The sequence below is a fragment of the Cupressus sempervirens genome, chromosome 2, assembly GCF_028749045.1.
Source record: "Cupressus sempervirens isolate cs-2001-9-10 chromosome 2, ASM2874904v1, whole genome shotgun sequence".
Classification (NCBI taxonomy): Eukaryota; Viridiplantae; Streptophyta; class Pinopsida; order Cupressales; family Cupressaceae; genus Cupressus; species Cupressus sempervirens.
The window spans coordinates 631312081-631334220 of record NC_143119.1 but is presented as its reverse complement, the minus strand read 5'-3'; positions in this window follow the sequence as shown (position 1 = coordinate 631334220).

The following is a 22140-nucleotide window of genomic DNA, read 5'->3' as shown; positions in this document are numbered from 1 at the left end:
CCCATCCTTTTCAAACTTTTTGCGCCCTGAGTCTCACCTTTTCTTTTATGTTTCTGACTGCCCGATCCCTAAAAGATCTACAGCGATCGCTATCTCGCTATGAAAAGATGCAAGTGTTTTACCCTTAGCGACATAGCGATCATTGCTAAGTTGAAGAATGGTGCCGTCAAATGGAGATACAGTGATCGGAGATTGTATTGCTTCAAAAATATTTGATCACATTTTATGACAGACCTGTCAAAACCTAAAAAGGGGTTAGAACATTGAAGTACAAAAGGCGTCAATAGAAATCTCAACTTTTTCGATTAGTCACTTTTTCACTATCGAAGAAATTGAGCACTTTGCCATTAGCAACATGGGGCCTTTGCAAAAAATAATGGCTGGCAGTCACTTTTAAGTTTTTCGGTGACCGTAAGTTTTTGAAGCTGCGTGATGGACGTGCAGTTTTATTGTGTGTCAGAAGCATTAATGAGGGTAGTTATGACTTCACTTGCCTTTATCTTTTTGGCCCTGAATTTTGATGAGTCCCTAAAAGTCGCTATGTCGCTATTGGAGAATTCTCAAATTGAGGTACAAAATAGACCTTCAATACCTGATAACATTGAAAATTGGCAAGTCTTCAAAGATGACAAGGATGTTATAATTTTTTTGTTAAATGAAGACAAATACCAGGGTCAAGAAATGGATTGTAGTGATTTAATTGAAACCATAGATGGTAAGGAAACCATTTTTGGCCAAGAGATTATGCAGTTAAAAACCAACAAGGTGCCAAAGGGGTTAGTGGTCTTGGAAAGTATTTTTGATAACCAGGATAGAGTCAAACCAAGAGTAAAGGACCCTAAGCCTCAGGAATTAGAAGAGATAAACCTTGGTACAAATGAAGCTCCCAAAAAAGTTTATATTGGCCAAAATCTGCCTGCTAAAATCAAAAAACCATTGATTGACTTGCTTAAGAAGTATAGACATGTTTTTGCATGGTCATATGATGACCTTAAGGCTTATAGGGAAGATTTGTTCCAACATGTCATACCACTAAAAGATAATGTAAAACCTTTCAGACAGAAACAAAGACTAGTAAACCCTACCCTAGCTCCCAAAATGCAAGAAGAGTTGATGAAACTAAGGGATGGGGGGATAATCAAACCAATTAGATATTCCACTTGGGTTTCAAATTTGGTACCTGTCAGAAAGAAAAATGGAGATATAAGATTATGTGTGGATTTTAGGAATTTGAACATTGCATCCTTCAAGGATAATTATGGACTACCAAATATGGAAGCCGTGTTGCAACAAGTAACCGGTTCTAAGCTAATGTCCATCATGGATGGTTTTTCTGGGTACAATCAAGTTTTGGTAAAGGAGAATGAACAATTTAAGACAACCTTCACAACCCCATGGGGAACATATGTATATGTAAGGATGCCATTTGGCTTGATTAACACAAGAGCTACTTTTCAAAGAGCTATGGATGTGGCATTTCATGATTATATTAACAAAATTATGGTTGTATACCAGGATTATCTTACAACATATTCTAAGAAGGCTAATGATCACTGCAGGCATTTGGAGAAATTTTTTGTCAAAGCTTTGGAATATGGAGTATCCTTGAACCCAAAGAAATGTACATTTGGGGTTGTAGAAGGCAGATTATTAGGACATATAGTGTCTAAAGATGGGGTGAAAATAGATCCTGAGAGAGTAGTAGCTATTGATAAAGTCCCCAAGCCAAAGAATGTAAAAGGAATTCAATCCTTCTTTGGCCAAGTTAATTTTCTTAGAAGGTTTGTTACCAATTTTGCTGAAATTAGCAGACCTATCTCAAAGATGCTCAAGAAGGGAGCTACTATAGATTGGAATGGTGAGCCTTCACAAGCATTCCAGGATATTAAAATTGCAATAAAAAATGCTCCAGTACTGAGAACTCCCGATTACACAAAGCCTATGCATATTTTTTCTTTTGCATCCTTTCACACTGTAGCCGTAGTCTTGTTGCAGAAAAATGAAGAAGGATATGAACAACCCATTGCCTTTTTTAGTAAGTCACTGTAGCTTGCTATATTGAAATATGAGATAAATGAAAAATAGGCATATGCTTTAGTAAAGGTTGTAAAGGCTTTTAGATGCTACCTAGTAGGTGCTATTGTTATTGCCTTTCAGTGAAAGATATATTTTCTCATCAGGAAGTATCAGGAAGAAGGTGTAAATGGATCAACAGGATCCAAGAATTTAATATTGAAATATAGATAACTAAGTTGGTAAGAGGTCAAGGTTTGGCTAAACTCGTGGCTGAATCTAATTTGGATGCCAATAAGATAAATGTGGTAGTTGATGACCTCAGGTACTTATGTGACATGGATCATTGTGATTGGTACACTAATGTTATATATTACCTGCAACACATAGAAGCTCCTCCCCATTTGCCTGAAAATGAAAAGAGGAGTACTAAATTACAAGCCATCAGATACATAATTGTCCAAGGCAAGTTATGGTGGAGAAATTTTGAGGGAGTGTTGCTATAGTGTATTGATCAAGAAAAGGAAAAAGAGGTCTTAAATGAAATGCATGTTGGAGTGTGTAGAGGACACTATATGGCCAAGACTATTGCACATAAAGTCACGAGGGTTGGATTTTGGTGGCCCTCTCTTTTCAAGGATGCTCAAATTATGGTTAGGAAATGTGACCCTTCTCAGAGGTTTGCTGGAAAACTGAATTTTTTCAGGTAATACTCCATTGAAGCCAATGGAGGTCTAAGCACCCTTTCAACAATGGGGTATGGATTTCATAGGAGAGATTTCCCCCAAGTCTAGCACTAGCTATTTGTGGATTCTAGTAGCTACTGACTACTTTACAAAGTGGGTAGAGGCTATCCCCACAAGAAATGCAACAAGTAAAGTTGTCAATAATTTCCTATTGAATAATATTATTTCTAGATTTGGTTGTCCTCAGAAAATTGTAACAGACAATGCAATGTGCTTCAAGTCTGAGGAATTCATCAAATTTTGTGATAAATATGGAATAACAAGATCATCATCTTCTCCTTATCATCCACAAGGAAATGGACAAGTTGAATCCACAAATAAGAGCCTGTTAAAGGTTATTAAGAGAACCTTGGATGATAACAAGAAAGCATGGGATTCCAAGTTACAGTTAGCAATATGGGCTGATAGGGCAACTGTGAAGAAAGCCATTGGTGTAGCTCCATTTGATATGGTGTATGGAATTCAAGCACGAATGCCTCAGAACAACTTGGTAGGTTTGTATAACTACATTCAAATGTATGATGAGGATATCATTGATGATATGCAAGAAAGATTGGATGAACTAGTTGGTCTAACTAAGACCAAGAAAGAAGCATCAATCAAAAACCAAAAGTTGCAATTATAGGTTAAAGCACTCTATGATAAAAGGATAGTGAGCAAGAAATTTGAAAGTGGAGATTTGGTCCTTATGTGGAATGCCAGGATAGAAGATAAAGGAAAACATGGCAAATTTGATCCTATCTGGTTAGGCCCTTATTTGATTGAAAATACTTGGGGTGAGGATTCTTATGTTCTTAAAGATCTATCAGACAATATTCTTGAACTGCCAGTTCATGGAGAGTTCTTGAAGAAGTATTTTTCTTGAAAAATACTTATTTTCTCCATGAACAGTAGTCTAGTTTTCCTTGTACATTCTGTATAATCTTTGTGTCTTATGTACAGTCCTTGTATATTCTTTTGTTCTGTGTTCTTTCTCTCTCTAAGTTGTCAGTTTAAAGATCAAGTGTGTGGTTTGCTTCTCTGAGAAATTCTGAGCCCTCACTTGAAACCAGAGGATTTAATGTCCCCAGATAGAGCCATTGTTGGTCTGATTTTTGCAAAATATTTTTTCCCCATTTGTTTAAAAAATCAGAATTGAATTTGTCAATTGGAGACTAGGGTTTTCGTTTTAATCCTACAAAATCATGGTAGCATTTGAATTTTCTTGTCAAAACCCTAGGTCTTGTTTCCTTTTAAAAATTTTGGGTGTGAAACTAAAAAATATGCAAATATTCCCATCCTTTTCAAACTTTCTGCGCCCTGAGTCTCACCTTTTCTTTTATGTTTCTAACCGCCCAATCCCTAAAAGATCTACAGCAATCACTATCTCGCTATGAAAAGATGCAAGTGTTTTACCCTTAGCAACATAGCGACCGCTGCTAAGTTGAAGAGTGGTGCCGTCAAATGAAGATACGGTGATTGGAGATTGTATTACTTCAGAAATATTGGATCACGTTTTATGATAGACGTGTCAGAACTTGAAAGGGGGTTAGAACATTGAAGTACAAAAGGCATCAACAAAAATCTCAACTTTTTTGATTAGTCACTTTGTCGCTATCGAAGAAATTGAGCACTTCGTCATTAGCCACATGGCACCTTCACAAAAAATAATGGTTGGTAGTCACTTTTAAGTTTTTCAATGACCGTAAGTTTTCCAAGTTGCGTGATGGACGTGTGGTTTCATTGTGTGTCAAAAGCATTAATGAGGGTAGTTATGACTTCACTTGCCTTTATCTTTTCGACCCTAAATTTTGATGAGTCCTCAAAAGTCACTATGTCGCTATTGGAGAATTTGTGTTTCTCACTGTTAGCGACATAGTGCCCAAACATAAAGTAGTACTATGGAAACTTTTCAGAGAAAGTGGGTCCCAGAAAATGTTCCATCAGATATTAGTTATAAAGCTTTGGAACACGATGGCATCTAATGGGCTATACGTATACATTGAAAAAAGTGACGACACCAAAGGTCACTATATCGCTATCGGGAAACTTTTTCTTCTCGCCGTTAGCGACATAGCACCCAACCAGGAAATTAAAAAAAATGGGCCCCAAGCAACATGGTAATATGGCCAGGTTTTTAAAATTTGAATCTAAATGCCAACAGGGTAGGGCTTCCTCACGTCATCAATAATTGAACCCACGAAGGTTACAAACAGTGACATAGCGACAAGGGGCCCACCATATTTCTTTTAAGAAATGCATCAAATATCTCCCACATGATCAATGCAGAATCAATGATGGTGGCTATCTTGCTATGGCTAGATGCTCACTTTTTATGTATAGCGAGATAGTGACTCAGTGACACGTGTCCTCAAAATTCTGTGGGTCTAGTTCAAAAGCGCCAAAAATGAAGGAAAGATACACATGGAAAATTTTCATTGGGTTGACTGCCAACTTGTCAAGTGGAACATGAGTCATCTTTGTTTGCGTCCCTGGACCGTAGGATTTTTCAAAAATCTACTGTGTAAATTTGAATGTAGAAGGTGATGCCACCCTGTGCATTTATGAGAGATGAAAGCTTTGCATGTGAGAAAAAATAGAGTATAGCACAGAATATTTTCTTAATTCCACCTTATGCGAACAAAGATTCCAAGCATTTCTAAGCAGAAGCAGTTATTGAGAATACCGTGCTGAATTTGGTAAGACTATGAAGCAGTTTGTTCGCAGAAAGATTGCAGAAACATTGAGAAGACCTAGAGCTAAATTCAAACTAAGTATTTGCACTATAATCCTTGCACTGTTTCAATTTCTTTGAGAGGTAATTAAAAATGGCTCCACAGCACAAAGTGTTTTCTGGTCAAGAGAACTATTTGGATAGGAATGTCCACGATGATTTACTTGAACTGCTCCCTCCTTCCACCATTGAAACTGTAGAAATTAAAAGGCTAACTTCATTAAACCCTATGCTAAGAATAGCAGATGGGTTGTATGACAAGGGAAACTGGGTTAGGGATGCAACAACTTCACAGAGTGGTCTTGTTTTGTTCAAAAAATGGTTTTCAGAGAGGAACCTTTTTGCCTCACATGCCAATATCTGGAATTTTGATCTAGGGAAACTGGTGGTTCCCATTGTTTTCATGGACTATGATCTTTTGGAAGTTGTAGCTAAGAATTATAACCAAGCCCTTAGAGTAGTGAGGAGAACTGATGGTGAAATCTTGATTACAATCAGCGCAGAGGAAATTAGGGAGGTTTTCAGTTTAGGACCTATTACTGATTATCACGTGCCCATTGATTTGAAAGGGTTAGAGAATGGATATATGTTTAAGAAAGATGCAGTTAGGCAAGGTGTGCTGAGGGCACACATAGGTAGAATTGGAACACTGCCAGCAATAACAACATCCTCTAGGGAGCCTTTCAAAAGGGCATATTTCAATTCCAAGGCTATAGAAATATATAGGTCCTTGTGTAAAGTTTTTTGGAGAGATGAAGAGGAGTTTATACCTGTGGATTTTCTGTATATGATTACTTAGATTTCCTCTTTTGGTGTGGATATAATTTTTTATTTTGCTTCCTACTTAGTTGAGGAGATTCACATTGGACTGACTGGAATTGCTAAGGGTTAGGTGAAACAAACTTTTGGCCATTATACTTTGTTAATGCACATGTTCTTGTTCAAGGGAGTTACATATTTTAGTAAAGAAATGGAACTAAACAAAGAAGAGAGTGGGGAAGCACTACCAGTTCAATTGTGGAGTGCAGATTTGACAAGTGGATGGCAGAAATAGCTCCTGGTGAACAGTTTGATGGAGATGAAACTGATAGTGATGAGGTGTAGGGTGAGGAGATCCAAATCATTGACACCGTCACTACTCAAGCCCAACTGGAAGAAGAAGACAAGAATAATCAGTCACTTTCAATTGCAGGCCTAGAACCACATGATGCTGATACAACCAAAGAAGAGAAAAAGGTAGAAGTTACTCCCACCATACAGGATAAAGATGGTGAAAACCCATAGGTGGAGGTTAATGTGTCATCATTAGAACAAACTTCATCGTTGGCTAATTTGGCAGTTGCATACAAAGAGGGATCAGAATAATAGCCAACTCAACAACATTAGAAGATGTGATAGAAGCTGACCCACCAAAAAGAATGTTTTGATTTGGATATCTTCTATTACCCACATTTTTGTCATTTTGTGATAGGTGTATGTAAATATTTCTTGTAAAGGACACCTGTCATTTTCTCTTAGCCTGAAGCTTGTTGCATCTCACACTATATAAGTGAGATTCCAGGGCTGGAAAAAAGGTTTGATTTCTATTGTTTCTAGGTGATATACTTAGTCTATTTTTCGATCCAATATTTGAGCAAGTTTATGATGTATTTTCTCTATTAGTTCCTGAGAATACATGAATATAGAATGATCTCTGTGTTTTGTTCCTTAAGATCATTTTGAGTTTACTGCAAATGTATACAATTTTCAAAGAAAATGAATACAAATTATGAGTTGTCCCCATATTAGTTCTTTCTAAATTTTGTCTCCTTTTAGTTACTTGGTTATCTTGATATGGTATGAGTAAAAGCTTGTGCAATTGAATGTAATCCAGTTAGGTTGTATATCTGCTCATCACTGCTATTAGTTCAATGGATTAAGTAAAAGCTTTGATGAATTTGATAAGGTTGATATAGTAGTGGAAAGGATTTTTAAATGATGAATTCTGATAAGAATTGATGATAATATTTGTTGTAAGGCAAAAAATTAGATCTAAAAGATTTGTAGTAGACTCTGAACCCTAATGGATTAGGCACTGGTCAAATTGATTCAACTAGAAGAGAAATGTGTCATAAATGGTTTTCAAATGTAGAATTATAATCAATTTTACTTTTATTTCCTAAAGATCTTCAAAGTTGGCCAGTACTTGTTTGCATGGAATGTTTTAGCTTCAGTTAGCCACTATTGCTGAGAACACGTGCAGACCTATAGAAGAATTTTGGCCAGATCTGTTATATGGGATGTGTTTATCAAATTGTCATGAATTATGCATGCATTTGAGGATTTGAGATGAGAATCAGAATGAAACTAAAATAATCCTCATACAGTGTTTCCCAGTCTTGAATCATCCCTGGATATACCCACCCTAGTTTTGCAGAGCCTAAAGAGCAGAAAACCACCCTTGGTTTTGTTGAAGTTGGGTCCAAATGGTTTGCACATATAATTGTTAATAGGAATTGGCTAGTCCTTAGATTATATGAGTGATTTCATTTTGGTATTGAGCATTTTGTTGCTTAGTATTTTTAAAACACCAACAAACCCAACTTCAACAAAACCAAAGGATGGTTTCCTACTCTTTAGGCTCTGCTAAACCAAGGCAGGTATACCTAGGGATGATTCTAATACAAATTGTGGTATGAAATTATCTTAGTTTCATTCTGATTCTCATCTTTTACCCTCAAGCACATATACAGTTTATCAATTTTCTCTAAAAGTTTCTTAAATCTATGTGCATCCCCTATTAGCAGATCTGGTCATAATTCTCCTGGGATTTACAAATATTCCTAGAAATAGCAGCTACCTAAGACTCAGATAATAGATATAAACGAGTAGTGACCAACATTTATAACTTTGAACAAAATGGAACAAAAATGATTTTGATTTTATAATTGGTTTGATATGCATCAGTAGAATTCATCCTTGTTCACTTCTGACTTATGTGACTAGTGCCTTATCCATTGGGAAAAAATTGACAATTGGCAGGAGATCTAATTCAAATAACTTGTAAATGAATTAATCAATTGGAATCACCTATTCCCATTCTTACAAAGTATCCTTTCTATAAACTCATAAACCCTATTGATTCATTGAAGCATTTCTATAATTCCTTGAATTAAAAGCAACAGTGATATTAGTATACAACCCATCCAGATTGCATTCAGCCAAGTTAAACCTTATTTAAATGACTTCAAAGTAGACAAATCCAAAAAATGGAGACAGAAATTGATGACACAAATATAGTGCAAATACCCCTTTGTATTATCCTTTCAGATGACTAATACAATGACCAATAGAAATAAATTGGAAGCCCATAACAGATTTCTATTTATGTCATTTCAATATATCATTAGAAAGTACAATTGGAAATAAACTCGAAACAACTACACACTATTGGACCGACTATATTCTCTCAAAAGGCTAAAAATTATACAAAATTCAAACCCTCACATTGCCTTGAAAACTCATTTATAAAGGCATGAGTTGCAACAAGCAAAGGGCAGATGTGATTTACAAGTGTCCTTCAAAAGATTTTTTACATACACCTTTAACAAAAAGAAAAAATACAAATAACAGAAAGGCTAATACATTGAACATTCCTTTGTGGGGCCACTTCTATTATTTCCTTTGAAAAGGAAAAAAAAACTTTGATCGGATTCCTTTAGCGTTCTAGTTCCTCGGGATAGGTGGCCATCAAATGTGACAGTAATGAGTCATCTCCTACTACCTGAGGGTCCTCTTTGTCTTTATCATCAGTAGCAGAGGTGGCTTCTACTTTTGTACTCTCTTCTTTATCATCATCCTCCACCTCATCATCTCCTTATGTTTGTTTTGTAGACATAAACTCTTCCTTCCACTTATTGTAGGTAGTGTCCTCCGACCAGTCAAAATTTAGAACTTCTCTTTATACAGTTACTAAAGAATTTGCATTTGCCTCTAAATCAACAAAATATTTTCTGATGATATTATAGAATAACTGTACTTTTACCAACTCCTCATTTGTCATTGCCCATAACAAATGGCCCGTTTCATTTATAACCTTATTTATTTTTTCATAAAAGACTTCATCTAGCTCCCTCTTCCATTCTTCCTTTTCCTTTATTTTATCAATTGTTTTTAGAGCACAAGGGAACAAATCAATTTTTTCCACAAAATACTTGGAAAAACAAATAGTTAATCTTCTGTAGAAAGAATATTGCTTATCATCAAAACCTTGCAACTTATTTAGTAAATCAAAAATTTCTTCTATCTGATGATATGTTTGTTGAATAACAGATATACACATAGCAGTGATATCTTCATTTCTCTCTGTCCATTTCTATACAATGGGTTTGAATACATATTCATTTCTTTTCAATTCATCCCTAATAGCTGAAATCTCTGCTAATTGATCAAAAAATGTGTACCATTCTATCCTATCTATTAAATACGTGTTACCCTGCCTCAATTTTTCTTCATACTGATTATTAAATTCTACATGCATTGCATATAACTTATTTTTCTCCTCTTCAAAATCCTTTGTAGTATAGAACTGAGGCCTTTTTTGAGTATCAGGTATCTCAATAACTGGTGTTGATTTAAAAGGCTCAACAGGTGGCCGTGGGGGGTATGCAATCCTGGGTTTACTATTCTCTCCTAATTTTCTTTTCCCAAGAATCTTCTCCATCTGAGTTACTTTATTTTCTAATGATTATATTTGCATACCCCTCTCCTCATATGCTTTCAAAACTTCTTCAAACCTAGCATTGAGTTGGGCAAATTTATCTTCCTCTTGGCCAAACACTATGCTACCAAATTTTAGCATCTCAGATGCCATCCCAATTATTTGTTTACTACCTATCTCTCCAACCCTGAATACTATCAATGCACCAGTATGCTCTGCAGTGGGAATCTCATGCATTCTGGTATTTTCCCTTTTTTCCATGGACCATATAACAAGGGCTTGGTGGTCATCACTAAATTTGACTCCTCTACGAGCCTATAGTATTTCTTCAGCAGTCCTTAGTTGAACATCCCTCTGTTTTCTTACTGAATAAAAAACAATGGCATTTGCTATATCCCATTCTGGCAGAAGGAGGACTCTTGACTGTCTAACTATCTGCCTCCTAGCTTTAGGAGAAAATTGAGAAAAATCATTCAAAAATTTAGATTTCACCTCTTCCTTAATATCTGAATCAGATTTGTCTAGTTGCTCAGCCTTGATCTTCTCACAGGTTTTCTCAAAATTTCCCATGTTTAATCTCCACAAAAATTAATCAAAAGCCCTAGATTTTACAAAATTCTCATCATTAATAAAACTTTCAGAGGCTTGGGAAACTATCGGATCAATTTCCTTACCTTGGTAATCAGCAATAGTTAAATCCAAGGAAGGCATAGGAGGTTCTTGTGGTTCTCCAATCTCCAAATCTATGGATGTAACAGTTACATCCCCTTCTCCACCAATTTGTCTAAGCTACTGCTTTAGAGATGCTTCATCATCTATCCAGATTGGGGACTAGCTTGGGGAGTATTGTTCTTTTTGAGAAGAAGAAGACCCCTACTCTAATTTTTTCCTTTTTGGAGAGCTGGTTGCAGATGGACTTCCTGACCTTGGCCTCTGATGAAGGGGTGCCTGTTGCACACTCTAAACCATGACATAACCTGCCCTTCTCTGTAATGTATACTAGCTAAGAGCCACTATATTTTTGTTGGTTATCTTCTTTTGTACTTCTATAGCCTTGTCTGGATATGTCTCAATATACATGGCTTTCTTTTCATTCATAGTTTGGATGATCACAACAAAATTATTCATTAATGCTTGCATTTTGGCTCCCAAATATTTTTTTTGTCTTTCAATGGGTCATACTGGGGGTCAAAAGCATTAATAAATTCTAGGGTCTTGTTGAATACTATCCATTTTTCTTTCCTCGGTTCTTGTTCTTGCAAAGTGAAAATATTTCTGATTATAGCCTCTGGATAATAAACTTGTTTTACCATGCAAGAAGCTTTCACCCTCTCTCTTAAGAGGTCATAGAATCCTTTAGGATCAATAAATCTGGCATGAGATTCTGCCATGTTATATTGATCTAAAAACAAATTCAGGTGCTTCCACCCCTTCCTGAAAAAGACAAAATTGTGTACCACAGTAACAATTGGAAAAAAGGTACCCTTCTTAGACAATTCCCTCTCATCTATAGTTCTTATTTTCCATAGGAGCTCGGCTATCCCTATCTTCAAGGGCACATGAAAAGGCAACACATGTGGCTTTCCCAAAAAACCATATACTCTTATTACAGTTGAAACATTATAAGGGACTATACCCCCCCCAATTATGGCTAACCAATAGTCCTTGTGCAAGGTCCTTGGGTCTGACCAATTCTAACAATGCTTGTGGAATTTTGGGGTTGTTCCCTTTCAAAAGTAGCCTAAGCTTTGATGCAAAGTATCTATCAAATCTCACAAAACTGGCATCTGTAGCTTCTAAAGTCATATCTACACTCCATAGCTACACTAGATTCCTCTCTCCATCCCTGGTCATTTCCAGCTCCATACCCTTGGAGAAGAAGGTAAATCCCTTGTACAAGCATACATGCATAAGCAATGAATACCAACAGAATGGTTTGTCCACTTTTCCCCATGCTATCCCCACCAAACCATTGTGAACTTCTTTCACAAGAAACGTAGCAAAATCCATAATAGTGCTCATCCCAAATTGAAGAGTTTGAGCCATGATAAGGACAATAGAGCTTGGAATTTGATCAACTTCATCCATCCCAAAAATCTTGCAAAGAGAAAAATATAATGCTTGAGCTCTCAAGTTGAAATGCCTTTTCAGCAATGGCTCTAGGGTGCTAGTTGTAATCATAGGCAAGGTGCCAATTTTAACAGCATGCTCCTACAATGGCCCTGTTCTTAGGTAAATCCTTTGTGCATCATGCCTTGCTTGAAGGTCATCCATATCAATAGTTTCATGCACAACATGGTTAGGATTGAGGTTAAAAACCTCACTAATTAATTCAAGGAAAACCCTAAGGAGATTCACTCCAGCATGGTTCTTTACCCACCCTGTAATTGAATCATATTTCTTGGCCAAATCCATCAACAAATCACTATCAAAGAAAATTGTGGGGACTGTTAATTTACCAATGTCAAACTCCCATACATTGCTCATAGGAGTGTCTAGTTTTCGCTCTGAAAACCATTTCTTAAACAACTCCAAACCCCCCATGGAAAATTGGGCATCTCTTACCCAATTTGCTCTGTCATAAAAACCTTCTACTATAGCTACTCTTGGGTGCTTTGGAATGAGTTCCCTCCCCTTAGTTATTTCATGTACTGATAAGGGGAATTGTTCAAGAAAGTCATCGTGTATAGAACACTTCAAATAATTTGTTTGTCTGGTGAACTCTTTTCGGGGAGGCATTTTTAATAGAACCCTAGAAATTTTACAACAATAGATACTTGAATTTTTTAAAGAGTCACAAAGTACTTACCTGCTAGAATTCACATTTCTACACTGTGTGATTTCTTTTGCAACTTTACTAGATCACTAGCTAAAACTTATGTGCCCTGGCTTTGAGAATTTTGTATGCCCTGATGTTCTTTTTGCGCTTTGGTGATTCATTAATGGTGAGGTGGTGAGTTCTTTTCATACATTGAAATCTGAACCATATTTACTCTCAATAACCGTTACCTCCAAATTGCAACCAAATTTGAATCTTGTCCGTAGATTTTCACCAGATCGGATGGCTTTGATTTAAAAGGCAGCAAGCTTTATGGTTTAAAAAAAATAAGGCTACGTGTCGCAATATTGTTTGCCCGCATTTCTTAAATTTCTTGCACTTTAGAATTGTAGGGAAGTGCCACTCGTTGATCAAGACAAGATCAACGATCAGATCAATTCACATTTGAACAAAATCTAGTCAGCTATACTGACCAATAGGAAGCCTTTATATGAGTTTGTGCCTTTTGACAACTTCCATGCCAGCGGGTCCCATATCTTCTTCTGAGCGAGTAGGTGCTTGAGGTCATTATTTCCACATGTCAAGCTGGCGCATTCTCGCTTTCCTTATTGATCGAGCATTTCCTTATTGCGAAATTGCACCAGCCATTGATTTTTGAAAGATCAACGATGACACTGATTATACCCTGCAGAGCTTCTGAGTTAAAATTTTAGACGTCACCATGGACACGTGCCCGCATGGCGCATACTCGCTTTACTTAAACTTCATTCAAGTTCTTAATGCGGGCAAGCGCCCTTCGTTGATTAGGACAGGATCAACGGTGTGAAACAATTCTGCACTTTATGCTCGCATCATCCACTTGGACCAATGAAATGACTGCTTTCAATCCACATGCTCTGACTCATCTGACTATTGCATTAAAATCTGAAACTTTTCACGCCCACATCATAAGTATCTCCAACTAAGCACAAGTGGCAGACCACATGGCTTGACTCAGTGTTCTTCCATAATTTGGCCCCACTGTGACATGCGTCGCAAAGGTGCATACCTACTTTCCTTATTTGACTAGCAACTTCATAATGCGGGCATGCACCAGCCCTCGATCTTTGAAGGATCTATGGTCTAACAAAACTTCAATTGATCTAGCAAACAAAACACTTTATTTGCATAACTGGCAATGCATATCAGCAATTATTTTACAGCTTGGCACACCGCAACACACACTGACAATTCTCGACCCCACCTTGCCAAATGTCAAAAAACTGCTTGCCCTCATTATTTATCTCTCGTGCAGCTTCAAAATGCGGGCATGTGTTGGCTTTTGATCTTTGATAGATCTACGGTTATAGAATCAAGTATCTTAAACACCACGTTGGCTGAAGTGACAAATAAAAAATTTCCAACCATCCCAACTTGTTTGACACTTGCCACAGAAGACATCTCAACATCATCCTTGAGAACGGTGGGCCCATCTTGTCAGACTATGCCACTTGTCCTATTGACGCTTCCCCGCATTATTTATTTCACGAGCATCTCCTTCTTGCAGGAAAGTGCTAGCCCTTGATTCAAATGAAATCAATAGTTGACGCTTCTTGGTGATAAAGGCATATCTCTGTTAGTAACTCAACCAATGATATTGCAAGAAATCCAAATCGTGCACAAAAACTACTAACAAACCTACAAATTTTTTTGACAACTTATGACTCCCCATAAACTTTACGGTTCACTAAAACTTTGAAAAGGCAAGGGCTACGTGTCACTGAGTTGCATGCCCGCATTATTTAAAAACCTTGCATCTCAAAATTGCAGGAATGCAACACCCATTGATCTAAACAAGATCAACGATTATAAAGACTTTGTGTCATCAGAGGTATTTCCTAATAGAACGATCAAACAATTTATAGGCCAAGCACGACCACGTAAAGTTTAGACAAAATTATAATGAATTCGTGCTTGCACAAGCCCTTCCTTGGGGTAAAAGCAATAAAAAATTTTGAGGGTTTTTTAAAACTAGGGCAATCTAAGGGTTTGAAAAATACAAGGAACAAAACCCTAATTTGCAAGATTTTAAGACTCAAATGATTTTTCACTAAAATTTTCCATAATTTCTGATTGTGAAAAATCAAACCAACAAAAAGAAAAAGAGAACTCTCTATATATAAAATTAAAAATATAAAAAATATAAAAATGTTGAAAGATGCATTGAAACTGTATTTTTCTATTGGTCAAATATAGAGATAATCACATGTTTCTTCAAATTTTAAAATAAAGACAATTATTTTATATGTTGCAGGTTGTATGTCATTAAATTAATTTCAATATAAAAGAATCTTATTGTTCATAATTCTTTAATAAAAAATGAAAGATTAATAATAAAGTAAGCAAGTGAAAATATTTATCATTATATCATTTTTCATGGGATATTTTATTATAGTAGTAAAACAACAACAAATATCATTTTATCAATTTTTTACATCTCTAAAGCAACACATTCTAGTAAACTAGACAAATATTATTTTTGATATTTATTATATTTAAATATCTATATTAATATTAAGGAGTATAAATTTTTACAAAATTTGTTCACTTTAATTTTTAAAATCAATATTATTTGTTATGAAAGTAGTGATAATTTAAAATAAATTTAATATTTTTATTTAGTAATAAATATAAATATATTAGTGAGTTTAGGTAAGAGCCTGTATTACAATAGTAAATTACGAGCCTCTCATTTGGGAGGTCTTGAGTTCAAATCTAATCGATCTGAACACATAATAACAGTTAATCTAAACATAATATAAATAAATAAATAATAAAAAATCTAGGCTTCAATCATTTGTTTATCATTTTTTTAAATTAATATATTCAATGTATCAGAGTTTTTCGATTAAAAATAAAAAGATGAATACAATATTTTTTTCTTTTTTCTTTTAAAATAAAAGAAAGACAATCTCTCTAGGTTGATAATTCATAATCATTACCTCGGGTGAATAATTTTTTCTTTCAGTTGATTAATCTTAAGATACAGTTGTCCACCTATTAATTATTTTAGCTAATTGATTTTCCAAATTTGGATTTATTATTTGGTTATGAATGAAAGCCCATAACACATCATACCAAGAAAAAACTAAGAAAATCCTCATTTACTGAGGATAACATTTAGAAGATTGAATATGTATTGATTATAACCTAGCAACTACTAAATATTGTTGATTTAATTATTTAGATTTTTTCATTTTCCTTTTACAAATAAAAGAAAGACAGTCTTTGTAGGTTGATAATTCAGAACCATTACCCTCAGGCAAATAATTTTCTCTCTCAGGTGATTAATCCAAAGATAAAGTTGTTTACTTATTAATTATTTAAGTTAATTGATTTTCCTAATTTGGATTTATTATTTGGTTAAGAATTAAAGGCCATAACACATCATACCAAGAAAAAACTAAGAGAATTCTCAATTTACCAAAGATAACATTTAGAAGATTGAAATTGTATTCATCATAACCTAGCAACTACTAAATATTATTAATGTTATTATTTATACTATAATTGAGTTGAAACGTTTACATATACAGAACAAGTAATAAACTTTGATTTTTCAATTACTAGTAGATGAAGTGACCATTATTGCATTATTAATTGTGTTGATTGCAAAAATATAATTATTTCATATCTACTTTTGATATGCTATTGTTGGTGAACATATTTGTCTCCTTAAAGATATTTCTTTAACAAGACTCTATTACCCTATATCTGAACACAAAAAAAAGTTCATAACAGTTAGTAGGTTCAATGATTCACCTCCCTCTAAATTTAATGAGGTATAACTCCCTCGCTTGATTTCCAATAAATCAATTAATCTAAATAAACACTACTTCATTTAACCTGAAAGCATGAAGGTTTTACACCTCGTTCTTAGACAAGGGGCTAAAAATAATTGACTTCAATAGATATCACCGAAACAAGAAAATATGCAAGCTTCTCACACTTTCATGAATAAAAATTATTAAAGATTCACATAGTAGCAAATGAATTCACCACAATGATATAGTCCAAGATAGCAAGACAATGCAGGAAAAGAAAAGAAAACTTCATTTCTACAATCTAAGTAGAAAATATTCAGATCATTTCCATAAACCAACTTCTATTATCTTGATTCAAAGTTCAAAACAAAACCATAGTAATATAATTCATCCCAAAATTGATCGATCTATATGCTACTAAAAAGAGTTCCAAACAAATCATTAAGTCTTTTCTGACCTCCTATTTCTAACCCCTATTCTATTTCAAAGTTCCATACTTATAGTTTCAAATCACCTAAGGGCTACTTAAAAATCTGACCCTCAAATGGTTAATAGTAAAAATTATTATAACTAAGCAATAAAATAGGGACATGTGTCCCATAAGTTCTAAACAACATAAGATAAAATTTAAAAGAAACTACGGCTAAGTAGATGAACTATGCCTAGGGTCTTCAGTTTTTTCATCTTCATCTACAGGTCCACATGCCAATTTCCAAACATGAAAGGCATCCATGAATTCCTACAATACATTAGAAGTAGGATTTTTGAAGCTCAAGAGCTTGATCCTCCATATGTCCTTGTCCCACTTCATCTTTGTGACCTATTCAACATATCATTGGAGACGATCCATGCATAGAGCTAACATAGCTTCTATCCAGGCAACCTTAGTAAAATCTGTGGCTATGGGGTTCATCTCTTCTTTCACTATCCTCATATCCTCTTCAAATATTTTGATCAAAGTCCCCAAGTCCAAACTTCATTCTTCATACTACAGGGCATAGGAAAGATTTATGAATTTCATGTCCTTGATTTCCCCCTCAATATCTTATGATTTTATGACAACAGACTTGGTTACATAACATCTCCAAGTCATATTCTCTTTAAAGACATATAGTATGCTAACATCCACAGTCTTAAGGGAATTCTCAACAATAAACTTATTGACACCGTATTGTTCCTCTTCGCTGATTTCAGTGACTACAATAGACCACTTGGATTCTTGGCTTCCCATGTTGACAATTGAGTTTACACTTCCCTGAGTAGGGCCTCAATATTATTGAAGGCCACACTAGATTCTTGGAGGAACTTTTTCCCATTCTCAATTGTGCTATCAATCTAGTTATCCATTGCCAAAACCACTAATTTACCCCTTTGTAGATGGTTCAATAACTTCTTACTCTCAAGGGAGTTCAGGTCAAAGTTCTATGATGCTTGAACTAGATGAAGTGTTATGATCCCACTAAGGGAATCAATGTATTCCATCATCACATTAATTGTTATTTTTTATTTCCTTTTCTCTTTGTTATCCTTTTGGGATTGAACCAATATTTCTTCAATGAAATATTGTAGCAAATGCTCTTTAGTTTTGTGGTTCAATAGCCCAAGATCAACCTTGGTAACTTTTAAGTTACCAACACTTAAATTAGTGGAACCTTCTTTTGGTTTATAGAGTGCAACTTCTATAGTAACTCTCCCTATCTTAGAATTCATGATTATATATGTTGGATTCTTAATTTTCTTCAATTTTGAGGTCTTAAAATTGTACTTACTAACCATATCCTAAGTAGGAACAATTGTGGTTTTTCAATGCACGCCTCATTTTGTGACTCAAAATTGGGACCCCCTAGTTTGACATTCCTTAGGAGGCCTCTAGTCCAGAGCCTTGGTCATTTTAAAACCATCCTATAGGTCTAGGTCAAGCTCTATTTCTCAATCGGGTGTTGTCGAGCAGGAGCGAGAGGCTAAATATAAAAAATGGGGGGGAGTTCGTCTCTAAAATAGGTGCACACTTGTGCACCCTTTGGAGGCATGCATATTCACACACTCAAAGGTGCTCACATGCCCACCCCATCTAGTGTGTATCTCTATCAGGGTCTATAAATAGATCACAACCCATCGCTTCTCATCATTCACTTCTCCACACTCCCTAATGTTGCACCTCTGCACCTCCTTGTTCCTTGCTGCTTTGCTACTCAAATCCCCCCCCACACACAACACTTGAGGTAAAGACCTCTAAAGAGGTACACACATGTGCACCCCTAAAGAGGTGTGCATGTGCGCACCTCCAGACAACCTACGAAATATAAAAAACTAAAAAGAAAGAAAACCTAAAAACAAGTGAGGAACCTTATGAAGGTGCAAACATGCACACCCCCATGAGGTGCACATGTGCACACCTCCACAGACCAAAAACTTAAAAAAAGAACATAGATTTCCCACTTTGCAATACTGCATGTTGCGCAATTGCACACATGCACATCTTTCTAAGGTGTACATGTGTGTTGGTGTGCAATTGCACACCAAGCCATTTCAGAGGCCAAATTAGCACACCAACACATCTTCCAAGGTGTGCTAGGTGCACTAGTGTGCAAAACAAGCTATTTGGGGGGAAAACTACATTTTTTGTCTTTTTTGACTGGTTTTTACCCATTTTGTCATCACTCTAAGTCCCGTAGAGTCCATTCATGTGTCTTCCAACATAAGGTGACTAACTTTTGCTTCTTTCATGTATATAAAATGATGTCATCATCATCTTCCATGGTTGAGAAAATGACACTGAAACCTACATTACATTCAAATACTAGGGAGCACCTTAGAAATCAAGATTCCAGGATGGGCATGTAGAGATCCAAGATATTGAGTTAGGCCACATCGATTGGAATGCCTTTCTGACCATGTGCAACAATGATATTTGCATTTGTTCAAAGTGGATTGGTTAACACAACATCACACTCCACATTATTTTAATCTTATGAACTAATTATAATGTTAGTAGAACACTATGTGATGAAGGAGAAGGTCGTAAAGAGCATCACATAAGAGATAGTCCTAGACCTCCAACCTCACAACATTGAGAAAGTATTCCATCTTCCCAAGGCGAATCAATACCTTCAGATTTTGTATGATGGATCAGAGAGGTGGTACAAAGAGAATGAGAAAGAGGTCAAAGAGCTAGTACAAACATCATTCTTGATTGACAGGACACCTTTGGGCTAAAGAGTAGGCAAGGTGGATATGACCAAGATTATATGAAAGACGACATTAGATACTCAATTGTCCTCCTTACTAGAGTAATGGGCCTTTCTATAGTGGGTCACCTACAAACATGGATGGTTCACTTTATTGAAACCATAAGGACCACAAAGATGTCCATTGATTGGGCCACCATCCTAAGTGACAACTTGGATGAGAAACTAGTTGTCATCTAGATAGACCCTCATTTTTACATCACATCATACATGGTATACCTCGTAGTGGCCAGAACCTCTGACTATCAAGAATTATATCGAAAGGGAAGTATGCATGATGTGAATGCTTGGCCCTATGTGGTGTACCCACAACTAGTGAAAAAAAACTCCCACTATAGAGTATGGAATACATAGTAGTCAATGATCAATTCATTTTTGCCATCGTTCAATTTATTGAAGTAGATTATGCAAAAAGAGTGTCAGTAGAGGTGACAACTAGAATCACTGAAGTAGGAGCCTACTACATTCAGATCAAGACATTCACATATCGTCGGGTACTTGATACTCTTCTACACCCCAAAAATCTCCCAAGATATCCTTCAAATCAGCTAATACTCTTGGAGATAGCCTATCAACTCACTTTTGCTTATGATAGAGTGAGGAAACAACATAAGAAGACATGGGTTTGGCCAATCAAAATTGGTGCATTTGAGGTAAAGAAAAAGCAAGACATTACTACCTCTGATTCATGGGGATCAATATCCCTTGGAAGAATACAAATCTCCTTGCCCATACTTCAACAATATTGCGATGGTTTAGCATCTAGTAGGAAAAGAATTTGTCCATGTTGAAGCCCTAGAAGATCATTGGATGAACGCAATAGATGAATATGATGTACACATAAGGGACTATTATAGGATGAGTCTATATCTAGCAAAAAATGTGTTGAAAATGAAGATTCCTCTGAAGGTCATAGAAAAGGATGCCCCAGAAGTCATAGATCCTTTGTAACTATGATAGGCCAATCATGAATGTAGAGATAGGGCAAGAGGAAAATGATTACATGGATCATCAGGCCAGACATGTGGTCTAGCTAACAAGGGAATGGATCTAGAAGCCATTTCAGATGGATACAGTCCCTAGGCCATAACTCTGCAAGCCACAACAAGGTAAAAGTGCTAAGGTCACTGTACCAACCTACCTCGCTCAATCCATAGTAAGGTCAAAAATGGTACATCAACATGATGAGTGGGAGGTTGAGTACTTTGAGGAAGATAAGGGCAAAAAGAGGAAAAAGGAAGCCCCTAGGGCAAGGAAACAAGCATCTGAGGCCCAAACAACACCAGCTCAAGAAGAGCCAAAACCAATGAACCACCGTCGAGCTAAGCAAGAGCAAGGTCCTCAAGAGCAAGGTCCTCTAGAGCAAGCACAACTAGAACAACAAGAGGAGGCATAACTAGAGGAATAGAGGGTCCCACTACCAAGAACTTTAGAGGAAGAAGCCTCCCCCTCAGCACCAAAGAGAGTGAGGATTGAAATAATTATGGTGGGTGCTTAAAGGAGAAGATTGAAAAAGAAGAATACTCCCTCCCCATAGGTTATAGAGACCATCATAGAAGCTAAGGATGAGGAACAAGGAGAACAAATAGAGTTTGTCCCCTTAAGCCAAAGAACAGGCTTGACCAAAGTCATAGAGGAAGAGAGAAGAAGAATCTCTACATAGACACCTTCATTCACTCCAAGGGAGGATATCAAAGTAGAAAATTTAGAAGATAAACAACATAAGTGGATAGCAAAGATGGAGGGTGAAGGGATAAATGTCTTTGACCTTTTAGACTTTTATTTTATGCTAATAGGTACTAAGATAGTGGGTGAGAAGATAAGAGATACTCCCACAAGCGAGCCATTACGAGAGGATTGGAATTAATTGCCTCCTTTGCCTCAAGGACCTTTAGGCATTCCATCACCACCACCATAGGATACTATCACCATTCTAGATAAAGGATCAGTAACTCCACCTCCTTTGGCGATACAAGCAAAACCATAAAGTCAAGGAACCAAGGAGGGAGAATACCAACACCTTCATGCCGATGAAGTATCTAAAGAGGGGAAGATAGAAGAAAATCAACAAAATCCCCTAGATACAAAGACCAGATCCTTAGCCCAACAAAGATCAAAAGATCCTTCTGAAGATCCTCC